The sequence below is a fragment of the Mobula hypostoma genome, chromosome 1, assembly GCF_963921235.1.
Source record: "Mobula hypostoma chromosome 1, sMobHyp1.1, whole genome shotgun sequence".
In the NCBI taxonomy this organism is placed as follows: Eukaryota; Metazoa; Chordata; class Chondrichthyes; order Myliobatiformes; family Myliobatidae; genus Mobula; species Mobula hypostoma.
Window position 1 is genome coordinate 17,366,055 of NC_086097.1, and position 25,202 is coordinate 17,391,256.

The window sequence follows — 25,202 nt, forward strand, 5'->3', positions numbered from 1 at the left end:
CGGCCCTCTTCTGACTGCTCCTGTGGCTCCTCCCACAGACCCCTGAATAAAGGTGATTTCGCCCTGCTCCTCCCCCTCACTCCAGGAGCAGACACTCAGCATGCTGGCAGTCATATTTTATTGCGACTAAAAGCCTTTTCAGTATTTACTCTACTTCAGTCTTTTGGAGTAATTGAAGGATCATCAATTTTATTCGCAGTAATTTTAAAGCATGGAACATGCTCTGAGACCCGACAAGTTGGACCTCGACCCGCAAACACCTGAAGCTGGAAACGCTTTCGAACTCTGGCTGGCCTGCTTCGAAGCGTACCTAGAGGAGATTAAAGCGACCGACCCCGTAGCGAAGCGCAGAGTTCTACTCTCCAGGGTCAATCCACGGGTCTACTCGATGATCAGAGACCAGCAGACCTACGACGGTGCGGTGAGCGCACTCAAAGCGCAATACCTGAGTCTGCTAAACACCGTCTATGCGCGCCACCGATTAGCAACTCGGCATCAGCGGCCTGGGGAATCGAGTGCCGAGTTTGTCCGGACACTACAGATGCTCGTGTGGGACAGCGATTGCCAGGGCCTGACGGCAGGACAGCATGCAGAGCTCCTAGTGAGAGACGCCTTTGTCACGGGGACCAGGTCAGTGTATGTGCGCCAACGGCTGTTGGAAAAAGCTGATCTTACCTTAAGTTCGGTGATCGAGCTGGCCGACACACTGGAGGCCGCTCTGCACAACTCTGAGGCTCTCCAGGCATGTGATCCCCCGATGGCCTCGTGGGCGGAGTAGACCCCGCAACCCGCCGGCGAACCGACCTCAGCTGCTGCCAGTTGCCAGTCCGCGAAGTGCTACTTCTGCGGACTCGAGAAGCAACCCCTGGAAACACTGCCCAGCCCGAGAAGCTACCTGCTCTAGCTGCGGAAAGAAGGGCCACTTCGCCAAGGTCTGTAAGTCCAAACCACGAGCGGGATCAAGAAGCGCTGCGTGCGAGACATGGGGGTCACCATCTTGCCTGCCGTCATCTGCCCTGCACGCCGCCACCATGTGCGAGTCATGGGGGTCGCCATCTTGCCTGCTGCCATCTTCCCTGCACACCGCTACCACGTGCGAGACATGGGGCGGCCATCTCGATCGGCGCCACCTCCCACCACCTACGACCAACGGGTGCTCATGGGCACCCCACCGTGCCAGACCATGACAGCGACTCAACCCTGGCCTCCGTGACCCTCGACCAAAGCGCTCCCCACCAGCTCGCCAGGTCATGATGGACATCCTGGTGGAGGGGTGCAGGACGAGCTGCCTCGTTTGACACAGGCAGCACAGAGAGTTTTATCCACCCGGACACGGTGCAGCATTGCAGACTCGTGATACGGCCAGTAAGTCAGAGCGTCACCATGGCTTCCGACTCGCATACAACTGACATCCGGGGGGGGGGGGTTGTGTAGCGATGCTAGTGGTGCAGGGCACAGAATATCGAGACTTTACATTACTGGTCATGCCTCAACTGTGTGCCCCCGTGCTATTGGGGCTCAACTTTCAGAGCCACCTGAAAAGCGTGACAATGAAGTATGATGCGCTCCTCCCACCAATTACTGTTGTAAATCCCCAGTTTTGTAGGGATACGTCACATACCTCGCTACTGACCACACACACACACCGACCCGCACATCTCACCCAACACCATGCCAACTGCTGCACTACCGATGCCACTTGCGACCTCTCCACCCTCAGGATCCCTCCCCCAACACTGTTCACCAACCTGACCCCTGACTGTAAACCTGTGGCAACTAAAAGCAGGAGGTACAGCGCGGGGGACAGAGCCTTCATTAAGTCGGAGGTGCAGCGGCTGCTCAGGGAGGGGGTCATTGAGGCAAGCACAAGTCCTTGGAGGGCACAGGTGGTCATTGTTCGGACCGGGGAGAAAAATAGGATGGTCATGGACTATAGCCAGACCATCGATAGGTTCACACAGCTTGACGTGTACCTTCTACCCTGCATCGCGAATATGATCAATCAGATAGCATAGTACCAGGTGTACTCGACCATAGACCTAAAATCCACTTACCATCAACTTCCCATCCGCCGGGAGGATCACCCTTACACCACCTTCGAGGTGGACGGCAGGCTTTATCACTTCCTGCGCATCCCCTTCGGTGTCATGAATGGTGTATCTGTCTTCCAGAGGGCGATGGACTGGATGCTGAAGGCCACGTTCCCATATCTGGATAACATCATGACCTGCAGTTACAACCAGCAGGATCATGGCAACAACCTCCAAAAATTTCTCCAAGCAGCCAAAGCTCTCAATCTCACCTATAACCAGGACAAGTGTGTGTATGGAACCACCCGACTTGTTGTCCTTGGGTGTGTTGTGGAGAATGGAGTCATTGGCCCTGACCCCGACTGTATGCGTCCCCTGTTGGAACTCCCTCTTCCCAACACCCTCAGATCCCTCAAAAGGTGCCTGGGCTTCTTTTCATATTACGCCCAATGGGTCTCTAACTACGTAGACAAGGCCCACCCCCTGGTCAAGTCCACCACATTCCCCCTCTGAGCCGAGGCCCGCGCGGCCTTCAGCCACATAAAAGGGGACATTGCCAAAGCAGCAATGCATGCGGTGGATGAGGCCATTCCCTTCCAAGTAGAGAGTGACGCCTCCGACTTTGCACTGGCTGCTACCCTCAACCAGGCAGGAAGACCGGTGGTGTTCTTCTCCCGAACCCTTCAAGGCCCTGAAATTCGGCACTCCGCAGTGGAGAATGAGGCCCAGGCCATAGCGGAAGCTATTAGGCACTGGAGGCACTATCTTGCTGGCAAAAAGTTCACCCTGCTAACTGACCAGCGCTCAGTCGCATTCATGTTTAGTAACCAACAGCGGGGCAAAAACAAAAATGATAAATTTCTGAGGTGGAGAATCGAACTCTCTACCTTCAACTATGACATCATGTACAGGCCTGGGAAGCTCAACGAGCCCTCCGATGCCCTATCCCAGGGAACATGCGCCAGCGGGCAGATCGACCGGCTATACGCCCTACATGTAGACCTTTGCCACCCGGGGGTCACTCGGCTTTTCCACTTTGTGAAAGCCCGGAACCTGCCTTACTCCCTTGAGGAGATCAGGATGATGACCAGGGACTGCCAAGTCTGCGCAGAGTGCAAACCGCACTTCTACCGACCCGAAAAGGCTCAACTCATCAAGGCCACCCGCCCCTTTGAGCGACTGAGTGTTGACTTTAAGGGCCCCCTTCCCTCCACTGACCGCAGTGTGTACTTTCTTAACGTAATCAACGAGTACTCGCGGTCCCCCTTCGCCATCCCCTGCCCCGACACCACTAACATGTCAGTTATAAAAGCCTTGCGCAAGCTCTTCACTCTTTTCGGATACCCGTGCTATATCCACAGTGACAGAGTGACGAGCTGCACCAGTACCTGCTGGCTAGGGGAATTGCAGCTAGTAGGACCACGAGCTATAATCCCCGGGGGAATGGACGGGTGGAGAAGGAGAATGGCACGGTGTGAAAGGCCACACTCTTAGCCCTCCGGTCAAAGGGACTGCCAGTCTCCTGCTGGCAGGTGGTCCTTCCCGAGGCACTCCACTCCATCCGCTCCCTGTTATGCACGGCCACCAATGCCACCCCTCATGAGCGACTTTTTTCTTTTCCCAGAAAGTCGACCACTGGGACCACCCTACCAACTTGGCTGACATCCCCGGGGCCAGTGCTGCTCTGGAAACATGCGAGGAGCAATAAATACTCCCCGATGGTCGAGAGGGTTCACTTACTTCATGCGAACCCCCAGCATGCCTATGTGGTTTTACCTGATGGGCGGGAGGACACGGTCTCCATCCGTGACCTGGCGCCCACAGGAGCACCAGGCTCCTACCCTGAACACTCCATGGTGACTATTAACCCCGTATCCACCGATATATATACCCACCAGACACCGTGCACTCCAAGCCCTACACAGACACCACACGACACTCCCATACCGGGCGCGACGCACACGCACGAGGGATTAACAACGCCTAACGTGCCGGCACCTCAAGTCAGGCCGGAGCCAGCACAAACACCGTCACCGGTGCTACGTAGATCACAGCGACGGACTCGACCGCCTGATAAATTTGACCTGTAAATATACTTGTTTTAAATATTGTCAGTCACTTCACCCCACAGGACTCTTTTAAAAAAAAGGAGGGGTGAATGTGGTAAACCATATATATGTTGTAACTGGGTTAACTGTCTGGACACGCCCCGCTGCTGACTGCCCCTGTGGCTCCTCCCACAGACCCCTGAATAAAGGCGATTAGGCCTTGGCGGCTCCTCCTCCTTAGTCCAGGGGCAGACACTCAGCATGCTGGAAGTCATATTTTACTGCGAATAAAAACCTTTCAGTATTTACCCTACTTCAGTCTTTTGGAGTAATTGAAGGAGCATCACAGGTAAACAGTAAAATGTACAATCATAAAAAAGTAGATTGTGAGGCCTAGTCCAATATTGTACATCATTTCTTTAGCGCATATTATCACAATGTTGTATTCATATAGCACATTCTCTGTTTAAAAGGTTCGAAGTAAATTTATTTTCCGAGTCATTATATGCAATGTTGAAATTTCTTGTGGTAAGACATCCCAAATGTTTCACAGAAATATTATCAAACAAAATTTGATATTAAGTCATATAAGATTGGATGGCCAAAACTTTTCTTATTGGTAGATTTAAAGGAAAGCGGGACAGCAGGAGAGAGCTTCAGGGAGACTAATTGTAGGGCCAGGTATCTGAAGGCATGGCAGCCAGTAGTAGAATAACTATACTTGGGCATCAATAGATCAGCATTGAAAGAGTGCTGATCCCTAGGACTGTAGCAGGAATGGAGCAAATAAGGAATTGATGAGGGATGAAGGGAAGGAAAAAAATCAAGGAATAAAATTTTAAAAGAATAAAGCTTATTATAAAATCAGCGAGCTGTAATAACACAGTAAAATGACATTCATCTTGTGAATCACTACCAGCTCCCACCAGGCCCTTTTCTTTGCTATTTCCCTGTTGTCCTGCAAAACCTATTATTTGCCAAGTGTTTAACTGACTCCCCTTCTCAGCACTGGGTAATTCTGCTCCATCACAGGGAATGAGCTCACCCTGGCAGTCCTATTCTACCTTTTTTGTCCTAACTATTGTCCCTGGATATCAGGATATGGAACCATAATTTCCCTACGCAGTGGCAATGAAAATTGGGCATGGAGTTGGGGTGGGGAAAAGGTGAACACATTTAATGCAACTCATAGCCTCACATGAATTGCATGTCTAGTTCACTCCATTGGAAACTGGGTACATCCAAGGTAACTTTGGATGCTCCAGAAAATAATATACTAGACTTATAACCAATGAAACCAACTGATGGATAAACTAATTATTTGCCATTATCCTAGAATCTTAATAATAATGTGTGAATAAGGCCAGAATGCATGTCTCCAGCCAAGTACAAGGGGTTTTGGCCATCTAATGCACAAAATCTATTTTTCCTGGAGTTACTAGACTTAATCAAAGCAAAGTAATTTCCCCAAAAACAGCAGCAGAGCGCACCACTGTTTTTAGGAAAATTGGATGAAAGAAGTATGATTGGAAAATCAGAAGGAAATGTTCCCCCTCTGATTTTCCATTCATGGTTCCTTTGTTGATTTTTTGTATAGTCTTTCACATTATTTACTTTACAGTCAACTTGGACCTAACTTGCTGAATTATTGCTGATTAAAGGTTATGATCAGCCCAGAAGGATAGTTACAGACAGATTGATTGTTTGAAATAAACAGTGGGAAATGGGACAAAAGCCAAAGGGAAAGTTGCCATTTAAATATCACAGAAACTGAGATGCAGAACAGTGGTGGTGTGTGCTAAGTGATAATCCACTCAGACACAGCAGCTCGAAGGCTCACAGTGATTTTTTTCCCCAAAAGTTGTTGGGTTGGGTTCATGTCAGATGTTAAAAACTCTGAAAGAGGAACTGAAGCCCCTTCCTGTTTTAACAGAGCCAGGACAAAGTATGGTTCAGCAAGCCTGTTTGAGGGAAATGCGTTGTTCATTAATAGTTGTTCTATGTTGAAGTATGTGGAGAGATTTTCTTTGCCTCAGGAAACCCGGCAACTGAAGGTAGAAAAAAGGGTTGAACCATTCCATTTACAACATTGCATGGGGATCAACAGAAGGAGCAATATTTCAACAGCCCAAGCTAGCTTACCAGTAAGTCTGCTGTACCACTGATCAACACTAGACTGATTGAACATCATTGGACCGACATCTTCCTGCCTCCAATAACATCTAAGACAATCTGAAGAACCAGATTCATTTTATACTTAATTCATCATAGTGTTAAGGGAAAAACAAGCAGTCTATACAGAATTTAGTAAAGACACTCCTATTTGTTTACAAGACATTCCACTCACAGACAGACAGATTAATCGTGGTACGGACTGAAGACAGGAACATCTGCTTTAGTTTGCATTGGTTCCGTCAACACAACAAAGTCCAAAGGGGGATGATATTAGTACGGAAATATTACTGGCTGCTTTGCAGCGTGTATGTGTGGATGTTTATTTTATGTGAAGTCACAACATGAAGACAACAACATAGATAGTTTCTTTTATTGAGCTTAAATTGGCAAATTTTGAGCACTTTACTCATGGTATAAATGCAGCTTTTGTAAGCTAATAAGAACAAAGTCACTGTCACTGGTTTAATGCAGTCTGGGATCAAACAAAAGTCATATGAAACTTAATTGTTAACATGACTGTACCCAAGAATAAATCAAATTATCTTGATACAGGCGCTATGCTACAGATGGCAAGCAAAGAAGGAACTATTTCTCATAACTACTGACTTTGTAAACAGCAGGGAGTTTGTTTCAGTTAATTCCAAATTTTCCATTTGCATTCTTACACACGGGAACTTCAGGCTGAGAGACAAACTCTAAATGGCATTTTGTTTTTAATTTCTGTAAAGGACAAGAAATTATGTTACTCATCCTACAATGTATCGCACAGATACATGAAGAGAGATTGGACAAATATAAATTTGAGTGTCAGAGGCTGACGGAGGACCAAGGAGAAGTTTATAAAACTTTAAAGGCATAATAGGGTAAACAATCAGAATCTTTCTCCGAGAGTAGAAAAGTCAAGTAGTAAAGGATGTGCATTTAAAGTCAGAGCTGAGAGAGGGAAAGTTTAAAGGAGATGAGCATGTTAAGTTTTCCTACAAAGACTATAGTAGATGCCTGGAAATGAATAGCAGGGGTAGTGGAGGAAGCAGATATGATAATGGCTTTTAAGAGGCCTTTAGACAAATACATGAGTTTGCAGAGAAGTTCAAAGTAAATTTATTATCAAAGTACATAGACGTCACCATATACAACCCTGTGATTCATTTTCTTGTGGGCATTCACAGCAGATACAAAGAAAAACCATAGAATTAATGAAAAACCACTCACAATAACGTGGACAAAGAACCCATGAGCAAAAGACAACAAACTGTACAAATACCAAAAAATAAATAAATATCGAGAACATGAGATGAAGAGTCCTTGACGTTGAGCCCATAGGTTGTGGGTACAGTTCAGTGTTGGGGTGAGTGAAGTTGAGAGAAGTTATCGCCACTGGTTCAGGAGCCTGATGGTTGAGGTACAATAACTGCTCCTGAACCTGGTAGTATGGGTCCTGAGGTTCTTGTACCACCTTCCTGATAGCAGCATTAAGAAGAGGGCATGGGCTGGATGGTGGGCTCTCTGATGATGGATGCTGCTTTCCTGTGACAGCTTTCCAGGTAGATATGCTCATTGGGGTGGAAAGACTTTACCGTGATGTTCTGGGCCATATCCACTACTTTTTGCAGCTTTTTAATTCAAGGGCTTTGGTGTTTCCATAACAGGCCATGATGCAACCAGTTAATATACTTTCCACCGTGCATCTATAGAGATATGTGAAAGTTTCAGATGACATGCCTTGTCTTTGCAAACTTCTAGGAATTTGGAGGTGCCACTTTGCTTTCTTTGTAATGGCACTCATGTACTGAACCCAGAGCAGATTCTCTGAAGTTATAATGCCAAGAAATTTAACGTTGTTGACCCTCTCCACCTCTGACTCTCGATAAGGACTGGTTCATGGCCTCTGGTTTGCTCCTCCTGTCATCAGTAATCAGCTCCATGGTCTTACTAACATTGAGAAAGAGGTTGTTTTTGTGGTACCACTCAGCCAGATTTCCAATCTCCCTCTTACTGTATATGCTGGTTTGTCACCACCTTTATTTCGACCAATGACAGTGATGCCATCAGCAAACTTAAATATGGCAATGGATCTGTGCTTAGCCTCACAGTCATAAGTATAATGTGAGTAAAGAAGGGGCTAAGCCCACAGCATTGTGATGCAGCTGCACTGATAGAGATTTTAGAGGAGATGTTGTTGCTAAACTGAACTGACTGCATCTGCAATTGAGGAAATCTAGTATCCAATTCCACAAGGAGGTATTGAGGTCAAGGTCTTGAAGTTTATTGATTAGTTTTGAGGGAACAATAGTATTGAATGCCCAGCTATAGTCAATGGAGGGGATGGAGGAATATGGACCATGTTTTGGCAGAGTAGATTACGTTTAATTCGGCATTGTGTTTGGTGCAGACATTATGAGCCAATTGGCCTGCTCCTGTGCTGTACTGTTCTATAAATAACTGTTGAACCATGGAATTTAGCATTTATTCTATCATTAGGAAAAACTACTGATGGTTCATAACTGACACACTTAAGTTTTCACCTAATTAAAAAAAAATAACTTCTACATTTCTCCATTGAGTTCCCTGACTTAGAACATAGAACATAGAACATAGAAAACCTACAGCAGAATACAGGCTCTTCGGCCCACAAAGTTGTGCCGAACATGTCCCTACCTTAGAAATTACTAGGCTTACACATAGCCCTCTATTTTTTGAAGATTCATGTATCTATCCAAAAGTGTCTTAAAAGACCCTATCGTATCTGCCTCCACCATCGTTGCCGGCAGCCCATTCCACGTACTCACCACTCTCCGCGTAAAAAACTTACCCCTGACATCTCCTCTGTACCTACTCCCCAGCACCTTAAACCTGTGTCCTCTTGTGGCAACCATTTCAGCCCTGGGAAAAAGCCCCTGATTACCCACATGATCAATACCTCTCATTATCTTATACACCTCTATCAGGTCACTTCTTGTCCTCTGTCGCTCCAGGGAGAAAAGGCTGAGTTCACTCTACCTGTTTTCATAAGACATGCTCCACAATCCAGGCAACATCCTTGTAAGTCTCCTCTGTACGCTTTCTATGGCTTCCACATCCTTCCTGCAGTGAGGCGACCAGAACTGAGCACAGTACTCCAAGTGGGGTCTAACCAGGGTCCTATAAAGTTGCAATATTACCTCTCGGCTCCTAAATTCAGTTCCACGATTAATGAAGACCAATACACCGTATGCCTTCTCAACCACAGAGTCAACCTGCGTAGCTGATTTGACCATCTATGGACTCGGACCACAAGATCCCTCTGATCCTCCACACTGCCAAGAGTGTTACCATTAATACTATATTTTGCCATCATATTTGACCTACCAAAATGAACCACTTCACACTTACCTGGGTTGAACTCCATCTGCCGCTTCTCAGCCCAGTTTTGCATCCTATCAATGTCCTGCTGTAACCTCTGACAGTTCTCCACACTATCCACAACACCTGCAACCTTTGTGTCATCAGCAAATTTAATAACCCATCCCTCCACTTCCTCATCCAGGTCATTTATAAAAATCATGAAGAGTAGGGGTCCCAGAACAGATCCTTGAGGCACACCACTGGTCACCAACCTCCATGCAGAATATGACCCGTCTGCAACCACTCTTTGCCTTCTGTGGGCAAGCCAGTTCTGGATCCATAAAGCAATTTCCCCCTTGGATCCCATGCCTCCTTACTTTCTCAATAAGCCTTGCATGGGGTACCTTATCAAATGCCTTGCTGAAATCCATTTACACTACATCTACTGCTCTTCCTTCACCAATGTGTTTAGTCACATCCTCAAAGAATTCAATCAGGCTTGTAAGGCACGATCTGCCCTTGACAAAGCCAACCTGACTATTCCTAATCATATTATATCTCTCCAAATGTTCATAAATCCTGCCTCTCAGGATCTTCTCCATCAACTTACCAACCACTGAAGTAAGTCTCACTGTTCTGTAATTTCCTGGGCTATCTCGACTCCCTTTCTTGAATAAAGGTACAACATCTGCAACCCGCCAATCCTCCGAAACCTCTCCCGCCCCCATTGATGATTCAAAGATCATCGCCAGAAGCTCAGCAATCTCCTCCCTCCCCTCCCACAGTAGCCAGGGGTATATCTCACCTGGTCCCAATGACTTATCCAACTTGATGCTTTCCAAAAGCTCCAGCGCATCCTCTTTCTTAATATCTACATGCTCAAGCTTTTCAGTCCACTGCAGGTCAGCACTACAATCACCAAGATCCTTTTCCATAGTGAATACTGAAGTAAAGCATTCATTAAATACCTCTGCTATTTCCTCCGGTTCCATACACACTTTCCCACTGTCACACTTGATAGGTCCTATTCTTTCATGTCTTATCCTCTTGCTCTTCACATACTTGTAGAATGCCATGGGGTTTTCCTTAATCCTGCCTGCCAAGGCCTCCTCATGGCCCCTTCTGGCTCTCCTAATTTCCTTCTTAAGCTCCTTCCTGTTAGCCTTATAATCTTCTAGATCTCTAACATTACCTAGCTCTCTGAACCTTTTGTAAGCTTTTCTTTTCATCTTGACTAGATTTATTACAGCCTTTGTACACCATGGTTCCTGTACCCTACTATAACTTCCCTGTCTCATTGGAACGTACCTATGCAGAACTCCACACAAATATCCCCTGAACATTTGCCACATTTCTTCTGTACTTTTCCCTGAGAACATCTGTTCCCAATTTAAGCTCCCAATTTCCTGCTTGATAGCCTCATAATTCCCTTACTCCAATTAAGCGCTTTTCTAACTTGTCATTTCCTCTCTCTCTCCAATGCTACTGTAAAGGAGATAGAATTATTAGATTAAATTAGATTCAACTTTATTGTCATTGTGCCAAGTACAGATACAAAGCCAAGGAAATGCAATTAGCATCTGACCAGAAGTGCAAAAGAATAGTATTATTTACAAAGTAACTGCGAATAAAAAGTAAGTGCTACAGCATACAAATATAAAAGTACTGAGACAGTCCAATATGGGTGCAATACTGCTTAGCGCTGTGATGTGAGGTTCAGCAGGGTCACAGCCTCAGGGAAGAAGCTCTTCCTGAGCCTGCTGGTGCACAACTGACACCTACTGGATGGGAGGAGAGTAAGACGTCCATGGTTAGGGTGAGATGCATCCTTGATAGTGCTTTTCGCCCTGCCCAGGCAGCACTTATAGCAGATGTTCTCAATGGTGGGCAATTGGGTGCTGATAATCTGCTGGGCAGTTTTCACCACACGCTGGAGTGCTTTGCGGTCCGATACAGGATAATTGCCATACCACACTGAGATGCAGTTGGTGAGTATGCTCTCAATGGTACAGCGGTAAAAGTCCGTCAGTATCATCACTGTCTCCAAAATGCTCTCTCACTGAGAGTTCTGACACCTGACCAGGTTCATTTCCCAATACCAAATCAAGTACAGTCTCTCCTCTTGTTGGCTTATCTACATATTGTGTCAAGAAACCTTCCTGAACACAGCTAACAAACTGTACCCCATCTAAACCCCTTGCTCGAGGGAGATGCCAATCGACATATGGGAAATTAAAATCTCCCATCACAACAACTCTGTTATTATTACACCTTTCCAGGATTTGTTTCCCTATCTGCTCTTCGATATCCCTTTTACTATTAGGCAGCCTATAAAAAACACACAGTAGAGTTATTGACCCCTTCCTGTTCCTAACCTCCACCCACAGAGACTCTGTAGGCAATCCCTCCATGGCGTCCACATTTTCTGCAGCCGTGACACTATCTCTGATCAACAGTGCCACACCCCCACTTCTTTTGCCTCCCTTCCTGTCCTTTCTGAAACAACTAAATCCCGGCACTTGAAGTAAGCATTCCTGTCCCTGAGCCATCCAAGTCTCTGTAATGGCCACCACATCATAGCTCCAAGTACTGATCCACGCTCTAAGCCCATCGGCTTCGTTCACAATACTCCTTATATTAATATAGACACATCTCAAACCGTCCGTCTGAGCGTATCCCTTCTCTATCGCTTACCTATCCTCCCTCACACACTGTCTCCAAGCTTCCTCTATTTGTGAGCCAACCGCCTCTTCCCTGGTCTCTTCATTTCAGTTCCCACCCCCCAATAAGACTGAACTTTTTCCTCTGAATAATTTGTTATCAATTAATACTAAGCTTCCTTTTAAAATTGTAAGAAATCAATTTACCTACTTGGGTGTAACAATTACCAAGAATTATAAATACCTATTTAACGAAAATTTTCTTACTTTACTGAATTTTGTAAAAAGAACACTATCAAACTGGTCACCTTTTTTATTACCCTTGATTGGCTGAATTAACTCTATTAAAAGGAATATTTTACCTAAATTTATATACCTTTTTCAGGCATTACCTGTTTTTATTCCTAAATTTTTTTTTGATTCTCTCGATTCTATTATATCCTCTTATATATGGAAAAACAAACATCCTCGACTAAATAAAGTTCATCTTCAAAAATCTGAGAAGAATGGAGGTTTAGCTTTACCAAATTTTAGGTTTCATTATTGGGCAGTCAATATATAAAATCTTACATTTTGGATATATTAACCGTGAGGACTGTCCGATATGGGTTTCTTTAGAAGCTAACTCTGTTAATAAATTTTCTATTATTTCTCTTCTTGGATTCTCACTCTCTTTATCCTTTAGTAAACTAACTGAAAATTTGGTAGTTAAACATACTTTGAGGATCTGGGTACAATTTAGGAAATTCTTTGGTCTATTGAGATTTTCTTTGTCGAGTCCCATTTGTTCTAACTATTTTTTAAAACCTTCGATGACTGATTCAGTTTTTAAAGAATGGGATAGATTGAGTATTAAATGCTTCCAGGATTTGTTTGTTGGAGGAAGTCTTCTTTCGTTTGAGCAAATGCCAGCTAAATATAGTTTACCCAAAACTCACTTTTTTTGTTATTTACAAATTAGAGACTTTCTGCATTCTCAACTATATACATTTCCTATAAATTCTGTTAAGGACTTATTAGATGTAATTTTTAATTTGAAACCTTTTTATAATGGTTCATTATCCAATATTTATGGTATGTTGCTTGAAATGAGAAATGTTCCTATAGACAAAATTAAAAATCTTTGGGAACAAGATTTACAGACTTCAACCTCTGAGGAAACTTGAAATGAAATTTTTAAATTAGTTAACACTTCATCCTTATGTGCCCGTCATTCCCTCTTACAATTTAAAGTGGTTCATAAGGCCCACATGTCCAAAGATAAGCTATTTTGTTTTTGTTCGGATATATCTCCTTTCCGTGATAGATGTAATAATGGAGAAGCTTCACTAATTCACATGTTTTGGACATGCCTGAGCCTTGAAAGATACTGGAAGTATTCCAAACTTTCTCGGTACTTTTCAAGGTAAATTTTAAACCTAACCCTTTGACTGCATTATTTGGTATTGATGGAGGAAAAGACTTTATTTTGGAGACACCTGATTTGCATATTTTGGCTTTTATCTCTCTTATAGCTAGGAGGGCGCTCTTGCTGAAATGGAAGAATGCTGTTCCAGTTACGTGATGTTATGTCATGCTTAAATTTAAAGAAGATCCGTTGTTCAGTTTTTGAATTTAGCCAAGACTTTTATACATTGTGGGGACCATTTTCTAGTTATTTTCAAAACCTTTGATTTGTTGTAAAAGTACAGATGGTGGCTAATAATATATTTTATTATATGATAAGGGATTTTTCCCTTTTTTCTTGCTGGATCTCAAGAGAGAGAATTTGTAGAATGTCTGCAAGATGGCTTTTCAGAACAGCTTGTTGTTGAGCCCACTACGGGATCTCTTGAGAAAGAGAAGCCGAAATCTGATGTGTCGGTATTTCAGTGGAGTAAAGGAAATTACAGTGGCATGAGAGAGGAACTGGCCCGAGTTGACTGGAAAGGGACACTGGTGGGAAGGACTGCAGAGCAGCAGTGGCTGGAGTTTATGCGAGAAGTGAGGAAGGTGCAAGACAGGTATATTTCAAAAAAGAAGAAATTTTCAAATGGGAAAAGGATGCAACCATGGCTGACAAGAGAAGTCAAAGCCAAAGTTAAAGCAAAGGAGAGGGTATACAAGGAAGCAAAAATTAGTGGAAAGACAGAGGATTGGGAAGTTTTTAAAAGCTTACAAAAGGAAACTAAGGAAGGCATTAGGAGGGAAAAGATGAACTATGAAAGGAAGCTAGCAAATAATATCAAGGAGGATACTAAAAGTTTTTTCAAGTATATAAAGAGTAAAAGATAGGTGAGAGTAGATATAGGACTGATAGAAAATGATGCTGGAGAAATTGTAATGGGAGATAAAGAGATGGCGGAGGAACTGAACGAGTATTTTGCATCAGTCTTCACTGAGGAAGACATCAGCAGTATACCGAACACTCAAGGGTGGCAGGGAAGAGAAGTGTGCTCAGTCACAACTATGACAGGGAAAGCATTCAGGAAGCTGAATAGTCTAAAGGTAAATAAATCTGCTGGACCAGATGGAATGCACCCTCGTGTTCTGAAGGAAGTAGCTGTGGAGGTTGCGGAGGCATTAGCGATGATCTTTCAAAAGTCAATAGATTCTGGCATGGTTCCGGAGGACTGGAAGATTGTAAATGTCACTCTGCTATTTAAGAAGGGGGCAAGGAAGCAAAAAGGAAATAATAGACCTGTTAGCTTGACATTGGTGGTTGGGAAGTTGTTGGAGTCGATTGTCAAGGATGAGGTTACGGAGTACCTGGAGGCATATGACAAGATAGGCAGAACTCAGCATGGTTTCCTTAAAGGAAAATCCTGCCCGACAAACCTATTGCAATTTTTTGAGGGAATTACAAGTAGGCTAGACAAGGGAGATGCAGTGGATGTTGTACATTTGGATTTTCAGAAGGCCTTTGACAAGGTGCCACACAGGAGGCTGCTAAACAAGATAAGAGCCCATGGAATTATGGGAAAGTTACATACATGGATAGAGCGTTGGCTGATTGGCAGGAAACAGAGAGTGGGAATAAAGGGATCCTATTCTGGTTGACTGCCGGTTACCAGTGGTGTTCCACAGGGTCCATGTCGGGGCTGCTTCTTTTTATGTTGTACATCAACGATTTGGTTTATGGAATGGATGGCTTTGTGGCTAAGTTTGCTGATGATACAAAGATAGATGGAGGGGCTGGTAGTGCTGAGGAAACAGAGAGTCTGCAGAGAGACTTGGATAGATTGGGAGAATGGGAAAAGAAGTGGCAAATGAAATACAATGTTGGAAAGTGTATGGTTATGCACTTTGGCAGAAGAAATAAACGGGCAGTCTATTATTTAAATGGGGAAAGAATTCAAAGTTCTGAGATGCAACGGTGCTTGGAAGTCCTCGTGCAGGATACCCTTAAGGTTAACCTCCAGTTTGAGTTGGTGGTGAAGAAGGCAAATGCAATGTTGGCATTCATTTCTAGAGGAATAGAGTATAAGAGCAGGGATGTGTGTTGAGGCTCTATAAAACACTGGTAAGACCTCACTTAGAGTACTGTGGGCAGTTTTGGGCTCCTTATTTAAGAAAGGATGTGCTGACGTTGGAGAAGATTCAGAGAAGATTCACTAGAATGATTCTGGGAATGAGAGGGTTAAAATATGAGGAGCGTTTGTCCGCTCTTGGACTGTATTCCTGGGAGTTTAGAAGAATGAGGGGGGACCTTATAGAAACATTTCAAATATTGAATGGCATGGACAGAGTGGATGTGGCAAAATTGTTTCCCATGGTGGGGGAGTCTAGTATGAGAGGACATGACTTAAGGATTGAAGGGCACTCATTCAGAACAGAGATGCGAAGAAATTTTTTTAGCCAGAGGTTGGTGAATCTATGGAATTTGTTGCCACAGGCAGCAATGGAGGCCAAGTCACTGGGTGTATTTAAGACAGAGATTGATAAGTATCTGAGTAGCCAGGGCATCAAAGGTTATGGTGAGAAGGCGGGGGAGTGGGACAAAATAGGAGAATGGATCAGCTCATGATAAAATGGTGGAGCAGACTCGATGGGCCAAATGGACGACTTCTGCTCCTTTGTCTTACGGTCTAAATCTGAATCTCTGCCCCCTGCTCCCATCCCTCAGCCATGCATTTATCCTCCACCTCATTCTATTCCTATACTAACTGTCGCATGGCACTGGCAGTAATCCCGAGATTACTACCTTTGTGGTCCTGCTTCTCAACTTTCTTCCTAACTCCCTGTAGTCTTTTTTCAGGACCTCTTCCCTTTTCCTACCTATGTCATTGGTACCAATATGTACCATGACCTCTGTCTGTTCTCCCTCCCATTGCAGGATACCTTGGATGTGATCTGAAACATCCCGGACCCTGGCACCTAGGAGGCAAACTACCATCCGAGTTTCTTTCCTGCGTCCACAGAATCGCCAGTCTGACCCCCTATAGAGTCCCCTATCATTACTGCCTTCCTCTTCCTTTCCCTACCTTTCTGAGCCACAGGGCCGGACTCTGTGCCAGAGGCACAGCCACTGTTGCTTCCCCCAGGTAGTTGCCCCCCCCCCCAACAGTACTCAAACAGGAGTACTTATTGTCAAGGGGTACAGCCACAGGGGTACTCTCTAGTACCCGACTCTTCCCCTTCCCTCTCCTGAGTGTTACCCACTTGGCTGTCTCCCGTGGCCCCGGTGTGACCACCTGCCTAAAACTCCTTTCTGTCACCTTCTTGCTCTCCCTGACCAAACGAAGGTCATCGAGCTGCAACTCCAGCTCCCTAACACGGTCCCTTAGGAGCTGCAGCTCGACACATCGGGTGCAGATATGGCCGTCTGGGAGGCTGGGAGACTCCAGGACTTCCCACACTTGACACCGAGCACAGAAAACCAGCCTCACACACACATACTTCCTTCCCGCAATTAACACAGGTAAACCTACCTCGCCTTGTTACCACTTAAGCCCATTGAGCCAAAGACGTATCACTGCCCGCTGGATATGGCGGTCTTCTTTTTAAACTTTAAAGTTTACAACCCATAACTAAAAAAAAATCTGACTTGGTGATGACTGGGTGTTTGGACAAAACTAGTCCACTACAAGCTGTCTAAACTGAGCTAAAAGCCAGGTCATTTGAATAATTAGGATAAATAATTTAAAGGAAACCTGTAGGTCTTTTGTACGTGCGTAAAGTGCTTAAATATTACTTTAAGTTACCAAAATATTGGCTTTGTTCCATCATCTCATATAATGAAATGAAACCACAAAGTGGTTCAAGTCTAAAAGGATGTGCCACTAATGCTAAGAGTCTGAAATTAACAGTTCATATATACCCAAGATTTTTATTAAAGCCAGTTTAAAGGAAAAAAAGGTGAAGTACAATGGGTAACCATTCATCTACATGCAGCTTTATCGGCTGTCTAAGTATTTAACATACTTCCTTGAATTATTGGAAGGAATCAACCAGCTTTAAGAATTACAGTAGTGATCCTCAAAGTTGTGGACTAATCTGTTGAATGTAAATTGCTGCAATGCTCATTTTAATGGAACAGAGTACAGAGATGGTAAAATCATTGCATACTAGTATTTATTTTTCTATTAAAAGGAGCAAAGGAAAAGGTAACTCCAAAAGATTAAGTTGTTACTGAGAAGAATACCATAGTTTACCCCTAGGAATCGATTATCATTATGGCTAATGGTTATAATTCGCATTCCAGGCAGGGATTTTATATCTTAACAGGAGCACAGAGTGGGGATTCAGGCAGGAAAGTCCATGGTCCCGAAGAATTTCCATTCCTTAAAATAAAATAAAATAAAATTTGATAAGTGTACTACATCTCAACCACACACTCCAATGTAGCCCACCTTCCTGTTTCATCAATTTCCACACAGTGCATGAAGTCTACAGAGAGCATACAGTTTTAAAGTTTGCTTTTAGCAATTTATAATTTGGAGCACACTAGAAACTCAAACTACAACATTTACTTGCAATATGTCAACATCAAGTGATTTATAGAGGGTAGAGTGCAGAGACAACCAATATCTGCAGTAATTCACCATGGAACTTCTACATTGTCTTCAAAGTAAGAAATTAATACACATAATTTTCAGATCCACTAAAAGTTTATAATGTTTACCATTGGGTATATGCGAAGAATACATAGTTTCTCAGTTGTTCAATTAAGTTTGTTTTGCAACGTACATTGTCCATTGGTTTCCAAATAAATAATTTTAGTTATACTTAACAATAGCAGTACCCTAAAGACATCAGAAGTCCATCCAAAGTTCAGAGTATTCAATCTGACATTTTTACATTATGTTTATCACTAATGTAGGAGAAACAACTATAAATTTATGTTTATAGTATCTTAGTATAGAAGCAAAAAAGAATATTCTAAGGTTCAGAAGTTCAAAGGTTCATTTAATATCAAGGTATGTACCGTATGCAGTATACAACTCAGATTTGTCTTCTCCAGATAGCCATGAAACAAAGAAAACCATGGAAGTCATTCCAAAAGTAACAGCAAACCCAAACCCAGCACAAAAAAAAGAATGTCACCCCAATCATCAAATCCCCAAAACCCCAAACCTCCCTCTCCTGCAAAATTCTTGGGGTTTGTTGACAGAAAAACCAGAAGATCTAACAACGAGAAAGGACTAGATCCTTTTTCAATAGGCCGATCCCATGTCTTTTCTATTTTTCCACCTGATTGCAATATCTCTAATTCACTGTGTCCAAATATCAGTATCAACCTTGAATATACAAATGACTGAGCATTATAGAGGTTTAAAACATTATGAGAGGCATAGATAGAGTAGACAGACAGTATTTTTTTCCCCGGGGTTGAAATGTCTAAAAGCAAAAAGGCATGTATTTAAGGTGAGACTGGGTAATTTCAAAGGAAATATAAGGTTCAGATGTTTTTGCACAGGAGTTGTGAGTGCCTAGAATACACTGCCTGGGGTGGTAGTAGAGGCAGATGCATTAACGACTCTTCAGAGATGTTTAGATAGGCACAGGAATGTGAGGAAAATGGAAGGACATAGACTATGTGTAGACAGAAGGGATTAGTTTAGTTGGCCATTTGATTACTAATTTAATTGTTTTGGCACAACATTGTGGGCCAAAGGACCTGTTCCTGTGCTGTGTTGTTCTATGTTCTATGTTCTATTCACATTCCCCTGAGGTATGGAATTCCAATGATTTATAAGCTCCTTGGTAAAGAAGTTTCTTCTTCTGAAATTAGGCTGCAAGTTTTAGACACCGAGTGGAAGAGAGCCACTTGAGTGTTCACACCTGTGGTGGCTCTTTGAAAGAACTGCCACACGTTTTTATTTTTTAGTATGCATTCAATTCATGTCTGGACAGTTGCTCATTGCAATTTTGTTTTCAGCCTGCCATCATTTCTTTTGCTACTAACTTATAGAGTGTAAAGGAAAATTGCTGGACTTATTCTAGTATGTAAAGTTTATAAATTACTTTAAGTACCTAATACTGCTCATTGAACACATTCACAAGAATTTAGTATAAATTTAGTTTGATATCCATGGACTTTTCTTTACTGGAGGATGCTGAAAGACTGTTTAATTATAGTTATATTTTGCAAATAATTTGGAAGCACAAATACAGAAAGATTGTTCCTTCATGTTAGGGAGTCAGTGACAACCAGCTACTAATTTTAAATTATTACCAACTAACTGAGAAGGGATTCCAGCTTCAATTTCTTTATATAGTATTGTTGGAAGTTGACATGTTTTGCCAAAACAAATGAGCACTGCCTCAGAGTAGAAGGACGTCCCTTTAGAATGGAGATGAGGAGGAATTTCTTCAGCCAGAGTATGGTGACTCTGCGGAATTCATTACCACAGATGGCTGTGGAGGCCAAGTCATTGGGCATATTTAAAGCAGAGGGTGATTGGTTCTTGATTAGTAAGGGCATCAAAGGTTATAGGCAGAAAGCAGGAGAATGGGGTTGAGAGGGATAATTAATCAGCCTTGATGGAATAGTGGAGCAGATTTGAGGCAGAGACTTCTAAAAGAAAAGTAATATTAAATGGAGATGTAAACAAGTCCATGAAAAGAGGTTAAGATGGTAGAACTAATAGTGAATTACACTGGCAATCAGATGGCCCAGACTTGAAAGGATCATTGAACGATATAACCATTTAGATCAGCAAGTCATTGTCTACTTCTCTGCAGTACCTGCGTAACTCACTTAAGGAAATAGGTTTTTTTTAAAATTTATTCACATTTGTGGGCATTACTGACAAAACTGGCATTTATTCACCCTAAATGCACAAAGTCAAAGCCATTTTATTGCATATGTACAATATCATGACCGCACAGGTGCAATGACAAAATTACTCGCAGCAGCATCACAGGCACGTATCATTAGATAATCAGCATTCACAAGAAAAACATAAAATATACAGAATGTTTACAAGAAACTACATAATTAGAACAAAAAGAAATAAAATCCACTGTAAACATAAGAGATTCTAGAAATTCAGGGTAACATAAACAGTCCTGATGAAGGGTCTGGGCCCAAAATATCAACTCTGTATTCCTTTCCATAGATGCTGCTTGACATTCAGAAGGAAAAGATGAATTATGAAAGGAAGCTGGCAACTAATGTCAAAGAAGATACTAAAAGCTTTTTTAAGTATATAAAGGGTAAAAGAGAGTTGAGGGTAGATATAGGACCAATACAAAATGACACTGGAGATATTGTAATGAGAGATGCAGAGATGGCAGAGGAACTGATTGCATATTTTGTATCAGTCTTCACAGTGGAAGATGTCTGCAGTATACTGGACCTTCAAGAGTGTCAGGGAAGTGAAGTTTGTGCAGTGAAAATTACAAGTGAGAAGATGCTAAGGAAGCTTAATGGTCTGAGGGTGGATAAAACTCTTGGAGTTTTATCTTATGGTCTTATGGACATGCTGAGCTTCTCCAGCATTTTGTGCGTGTTACTCAAAACCCAATATAGTACAAAGTGGTCATAGTGTTGCTATACAAAGGTTGAGATAAGGATTGTGCAGTTGGTTCAAGAACCAACTGTTAAAGGGAAGTAGCTGTTCTTGAGTTGGGTGGTGTGGGACTTCAGTTTTCTGTGCTGACTGAACAAAAATTGCTGCGAGAACGTGAACTGGATGGTGGGGACCTTTGGTGACAGTCGTTGCTTTTTAGAGGCAACAACTCATGTAGATACGGTCGATGGTGGGGAGGAGTGTGCGCGTTATATATTGGGCTGAATCTATTACCTTTGATGCAACCAATCAGGATACTTACAACAGTTCCTTTGTAGTAGTTTAATAGGTATTCAGTGACATGCCAAATCTCCTTAACCTTCTTCGACAGGTTGGTCATGGCACAAATCAATTCCTGCCTCAGAGATGATCTGAGTTCATTTTGGTTGTCTACTGTCACAAAAGGACAACATCAGAAGCAGTTTCTCTGGCTTTTTTCCTGCTCTGGGCCATCTGAATAACAGGAACACATATGCCAGCTACTGTTCCTCAACTACAGTTCAGCATTCAACACAATCATCCCATTTAACATTATCGAGCTGCAAGACCAGAGCCTCTGAACACCTCTCTGCAACTTCCTCACTGGCAGATCTCAATCAGAGAAGATTGGAAACTTCTACATATGAACTGTTGAACGTATCCTGACCAGTTGCATTATGGTCTGGAATGACAATTCAGAAACACTGGCATGCTTTCCTCGTGATTGCATCTATATGAAGGGCCGTTCATAGAACATAGAACATAGAATAGTACAGCACAGTACAGTACAGGCCCTTCGGCTCACAATGTTGTGCCAACCCTTAAACCCAGCCTCCCCTATACCCCCCCCACTTTAATTTCCTCCATATACCTCACTTGTAGTCTCTTAAATTTCGCTTGTGTATTTGCCTCCACCACTGACTCAGGCACTGCATTCCACTCTCTGAGTGAAAAACCTTCCTCTAATATCCCCCTTGAACATCCCACCCTTTACCTTAAAGCCATGTCCTCTTGTACTGAGCGGTGGTGCCCTGGGGAAGAGGCACTGGCTGTCCACTCTATCTATTCCTCTTAATATCTTGTATACCTCAATCATGTCTCCTCTCATCCTCCTTCTCTCCAAAGAGTAAAGCCCTAGCTCCCTTAATCTCTGATCATAATACATACTCTAAACCAGGCAGCATCTTGATAAATCTCCTCTGTACCCTTTCCAATGTTTCCACATCCTTCCTATAGTGAGGTGACGAGAACTGGACACAGTACTCCAAGTGTGGCCTAACCAGAGTTTTATAGAGCTGCATCATTACCTCGTGACTCTTAAACTCTATCCCTCGACTTATGAAAGCTAACACCCCATAAGCTTTCTCAACTACCCTATCTATGAGGCAACTTTCAGGGATCTGTGGACATGTACCCCTAGATCCCTCTGCTCCTCCACACTACCAAGTATCCTGCCATTTACTTTGTACTCTGCCTTGGAGTTTTCCAAAGTGTACCACCTCACAGTTCTCTGGGTTGAACTCCATCTGCCATTTCTCAGCCCGCTTCTGCATCCTATCAATGTCTGTCTGCAATCTCTGACAATCCTCTACACTATCCACAACACCACCAACCTTTGTGTTGTCTGCAAACTTGCCAACCCACCCTTCTTCCCCCACATCCAGGTCGTTAATAAAAATCATGAAAAGTAGAGATCCTTATGGGACACCACTAGTCACAACCCTCCAATTTGAATGTACTCCCTCCACCACGACCCTCTGCTTTCTGCAGGCAAGCCAATTCTGAATCCAGCTGGACAAACTTCCCTGGATCCCATGCTTTCAGACTTTCTGAATAAGCTTACCGTGTAGAACCTTGTCAACTGCCTTACTAAAATCCATGTAGATCACATCCATAGCACTATCCTCATCTATATACCGGGTCACCTCCTCAAAGAACTCTATCAGGCTTGTTAGACATGATCTGCCCTTCACAATGCCATGCTGACTGTCCCTGATCAGACCATGATTCTCTAAATGCCCATAGATCCTATCTCTAAGAATATTTTCCAACAGCTTTCCCACCACAGACATAAGGCTCACTGGTTTATAATTACCCAGACTATCCCTACTACCTTTTCTGAACAAGGGGACAACATTCACCTCCCTCCAATCCTCCGGTACCATTCCCGTAGACAACGAGGACATAAAGATCCTAACCAGAGGCTCAGAAATCTCTTCCCTCACCTCGTAGAGCAGCCTGGCGAATATTCCATCAAGCCCAGGGTATGTTCAGTATGTTAACACCCAGGAATTTAATGCTGCTCACCCTCTCCAACACACTGATCCACCTGTGTAGATTGGTGCACGTTTCCCCTCCGGCCCCTTCCTAAAGTCAACAATCAACTCTTTAGTTTTGCTGATGTTGAGTGAGAGATTGTCGTTGCAGCACCACTCAACCAGGCTTCCAATCAACTTTTCTAAACTGATTTATTATCCCCTATAACTCATCCAACAACGTCAGTGAATTTGAAGATCTGCTGAGCCACACATTCATGAGGGTACAGGAATCAAGCTGGAGGGATAAAAATACAGTGTTGATGATCAGCGAAGAGGAGATGTTGTTACCAATCTTCACTGATTGAGATCTGCCAATGAGGAAGTCAAGGATGCAGTTGCAGAGGGAGGTACAAAGGCCTTGGTCTTGAAGCTTGATAATGTTTAAATGAGATGATTCTGCTGAATGCCAGCTGTCGTTGAGGAACAGCAGCCCAACATATGTGTTCCTGTCACCCAAATGGCCCAGGGCAAAATGAAGACCCAGAGAAACTGTCTCAAATATCGTCCTGTTGTGGCAGTTGGCAAGGTGAAGTGAATTCAGGTCATCTCTGAGGCAGGAGTTGATTCATGCCATAATCGACCTCTTAAAGCACTTCAGTACAGTTAATAATCATTTAGGCAGGTTACCACACTCTTCTAGGGCACCAGTACAATCGATGTCTTTTTGAAGCAGGTGGAAAGCTGAGACCACAGGAGCGAGAGGTGAATAAGTCCATTAATACTCCAGCCAGGTGGGACCAAACATCATCTACGGTATGTCATTGCACATGTTCTTCCTTTTGGTTTTGCAACACAAGTACTTGCTACCGCATTTAAAGCATTAAGTTTAGACACTATATCATTAATAGTACACATTGGGAAAGAGTGCCTGCTGCATGAAGCAATGGAATACATGTACTCTAATCAGGGAATAATGAAAGAAATGCACAATGGCATACAAGTTTTGCATGTCATTATGCACGGCTGCAGGACCTAGTTAGCAGAGCTGAGTTAATTTTTAATCATCTTTGTCTCTCCGGAGAAAAATTGGGAAACATCCTTCTTATCTCTGGGATGTGGCTTCTTGGAACTTCCTGTTAGGTTCTAAAGGCTAATTTGCTGGTCCTTTCTTGTGGGCCAAAGCCTGATGTATCCCCTAATCTTAAATGCTGTGCTGGTGAAATATCCAAACGATCAGTTCTCCCAAGGTTTGGCTGCCTTATCTGTGAAATGAACAAATACTCATAATGCTAATCTGTAACTACTTATAATATATCAAATATGATTAACATTATGGTGATTTGTTTTTCTTTCATTTTGGTTGCTCTGGTGCTTTCTCAATAGCAAAGAAATAACTTTGGAAAAATAAAATGTGAATTCATGCTTTTTATGGACAATTATAAAATCTACAGAAATAGCACATATTACATCAATATATATGCCACTTATGCAGAAACAAAAGCAAATACCCTTTTATGTGTGTGCTACCTATTAAAAAATAATCAAATTAATATATTTCCCTAAGTGCTTAGATCTCCCTGCATGTCAATTGCCAAATCTGATATCATAAGTGGTTTGGAGGTTCACAAGTATGCTACTCCACAGCAACAAGTGTTATTTTCTGAGAATCCACATGCAAGTATGCTGTACATAGATCAAATCCCGCAAGTGGTGGAATTATTAAATAAAAACA